The 3,315-nt window shown below is 38.1% G+C and overlaps 1 long non-coding RNA gene across 1 annotated transcript in view; it reads right to left on the bottom strand.

The window, feature by feature from the left end:
- Positions 1-1,207: 1,207 nt before the first annotated feature.
- The window catches only part of LOC107678565 (uncharacterized), a 5,187-nt gene continuing 3,079 nt past the window's right edge, over positions 1,208-3,315 (bottom strand). Inside the window, exons 2-3 of the long non-coding RNA XR_001632949.1 lie at positions 2,180-2,261; positions 1,208-1,277 (exon numbers count right to left, since the gene is read on the bottom strand). This is a non-coding gene — a long non-coding RNA (uncharacterized LOC107678565). The remainder of the gene's footprint in view (positions 1,278-2,179; positions 2,262-3,315) is intronic.

Genomic DNA, 3,315 nt, shown 5'->3' on the forward strand with positions numbered 1-3,315 from the left:
TGAGAGATTTAAAGTGATGCCTGCTAGGCAGTTGCTTGGCTGCTCAATGAGGTTGATCCAGTGTTTCATTCTCATTGCTTGCATTCATTTCATTTCATAGTATTAAAGAAATGCTGCAGGACCGAGCTGAATGCAAGACACTAAACCATTCTTCTTTACAGTGCCAGAGAAATTATGGATCATAAATGAACACAGCTGAGAAAACAAATTCACTTGTAATACCTTGCATCATCCTCAGAAGTACTTCTACAGCTTTCACAGACAATAAAGGCCCATCAAGATAGTGAGGAAAACAAAAGGGTTGCTGTTTCCATGCACAAATATCCAAATAGAGACAGATAGACATACAGACATACAGATTGATAGATAGATAGATAGATAGATAGATAGATAAACTATTCTATTCTATTCTATTCTATTCTGTTCTGTTCTATTCTATTCTATTCTACTACTCTCAAACTTCTGAGAATCCACTAAATTTAGAGTGAGAACACACATGCATCTTTAAAGATCATTCGTTGTCAGTGGCCATACAAGGACACTGAACTCACTGCATGATTACTAAGTAGTTGACTAGAAAATTGTCATGTTCAAATTGTGTCCAGATGCCCTTGCATTATGGTGAACCAGATGAAATGGCTCTACTTTGAGAATGTGCTGGGATGTTCTCGAGAGAAAATGAATAACAGGGGCTGTTTCCTCACGCGCTGATACTCTCTGCAATGTTGGGAATTTGATCTGCTCCATTAAAAGACATTTTCCACAATCTGTCACAGATGTATCTGACAGTTTGTGTTCCCATTTAGTCAGTATTTCTTCAAAATTGATGTCTTTCTTGCATATATTCAACAGGGTATGTATAATTGTGCAATACATTGCACAACAATATTAGATCATTTTGAAAAGGAAGTCCATCGCACTCATTTGCAGATTAATTTTTCATGCCCATAATAAATTGGCAATCGGTTCATTCAGTTCCTTGGACGCTCTCAAGTTCATGTGTAATGAACCTCTGTGGTGCCATCAGAGCTTCAGATGTGGTTGATAGTGGGAGGACATCTCATTTTTCGTTTGACTAAAATCACAGCTGCACAACGTGGGCCAGGAAATTCTCTATTAGCTTTTTAAAGCTTTCTGTGGGCATGTGGAAGACACACTATAATCTAATCCACCCGTGTGGTTTTGTAAATGTAATTAGAGCAGCCACTGCTTGAGGTCGGCGATCTTGATTCTGGAGGTCCAAAGCTCATCTGCTCAGCTAACCGCAGGCCTAGTTGCTACAGACAGCAAAACAGCAAACAAATGAAGTAGTAATTATGACTGGCATGACCTTTAATTTACAGATTAATGAAAATCTATTAAAAGAGGTATTTTGAAACCAACGTAAAAGCCTCTACACGTAAATATATGGCTGGCAAAAAAATACAAACACGCTCTGAGCTGCCGGTTTGACTGAAAGACAACGCTCACATCCCTGCACTCAGGCGGTCTTTGCGTCAGGAGCAGAATTAGATATCGTTCAGTCCACTCTATCAGCCCTTTCCAATAGCTGAGCTGATCCAAATATTCCCCTGACAGCCAACTCACATGTGTTTTGTGGACAGGGGACAACTGTCCTTTTGTCCTCGTGCATGTACTGCCTGGTTCTGGCTCCTGTTTTAGAAACTACTGTTTTGTGTTCTATTTCTGTTTTGGCCAGGAAACTTTCTTCTATAGAGATATTTGGTAATAAAATGCAAGTTTGCTTTGTCCTTCAGCTGCATACTTTGATTAAGCGGGACAATTAGTTTTTTTGTTTTTCAAATGAAGAGCCCCTCCTATTCTCTCCAACTCACTCAACACAGATTTTGATGAAAGGAGGGAATAATCAAAGAGTAAGTGGCGGAGGTGGTAAAGATTGACGAGGGGGAGGCTAGTTTGTTTTACCTCATGCTGATAAGGTTTCTCAAACAGATCAACCAGATTCATGGGAATTTATAGCTGCCTGTCAATAAGATACAATTTGTTTTGAAAGGAGATGCTTAACACATATTCATGAATTCATTTCTGACTCTATGACACCTTATGCTATGTGAAGCGTATCATTTAACCTTTGTGTTGGCAATAAACCGGCAGACTATAGTTATAGTATCTAATGTATGTGGTGTTGTGATGGGTAAAGGGGGGCTGGGCTGCTTACCAAAAGTTTGCAGGTTAGAGACCTGTAAGCTCAATGAACCATCACTGCTGTGTAACCCCAGGTTGTTCCAGAAGGATTGTCCCTGTAATAAGTGTACGGTAAGTCATTTCGGATAAACAGATGTCTGCTAAAATGGCTACATGTATCCAAGGCATTCATTAAAAGGAGGGATGGGAAATAAGACATAACCGACAGCAGTGTGAACCTTTGTACTCTGGCTACAAAAAGGACCTTTAGTTCAAAACAAATAGACAATTTTACATTGTTGATTGACTGATGAGATCTAATATCTCATTAGTTCTCTAAGGGCTATCCATAACTGTTTTATAGCAAGACTTTTAATATGTCAACAATTCACAAAGTTAATATTTTTGAAAGATACATAGGCCTAATACAGAACTTTACAGACTGACTGAATGAATGTCGCAATTATATTTTATTTATCTTTTAACTGTTCTCTAGGTTGTATTTTAGTGTAGTATGTGTTCAGTAGTGTTTAGTACAAGTCGTGGGTGAAATGGGTGACTTGTCAGACTTTCCAAAAGGACAAATCATGCAGTTTACCAGGAGTGTGTAACCTTAACAGCCCAGTTGTTTGGAGTTTTAAGAACAACAGTCTTTACGATTATGAATTTGAAAATAAGGAAAGCCAAGTATCAAGACAAAATCAAGATATAGTCAGTCTGTAAACTCTCTCTGTTTAAATCTAGATTAAAGACACATCTCTTTGGCCAAGCATTCAAATAATGCATATCATAATCTTGTACTGCAGTTATATCTGATCAAATGCACATTATTATTCTTTAGTTTGGGTTAAACAAATAAATTTTGCTTGGTTGGAACAGCAGCTATGCTAATTATGTCTCTATTTGTTTCTCTGTTTTTGCCACGGGATTGACATCCCGTGGTAACTAGGATTTACACAAGCTTCAGTCTGGATCCAGAACACCTGAGAAGAGATGATGCCAACCCCTCAGAGGACCTCAGATGATGCCAACCCTGAAACAACTTACAGAACTACCACATTTTGCTATAAGTTTGATTGCATCATATAATAATTGCTGTTAATAGTGTTCATCGTCTGTTTGATTACATCTTTAATTGATTTTTCCGTACATTTCTGCCATATGTACATT

Source organism: Sinocyclocheilus anshuiensis, unplaced genomic scaffold, assembly GCF_001515605.1.
Source record: "Sinocyclocheilus anshuiensis isolate Anshui unplaced genomic scaffold, SAMN03320099.WGS_v1.1 scaffold536, whole genome shotgun sequence".
Classification (NCBI taxonomy): domain Eukaryota; kingdom Metazoa; phylum Chordata; class Actinopteri; order Cypriniformes; family Cyprinidae; genus Sinocyclocheilus; species Sinocyclocheilus anshuiensis.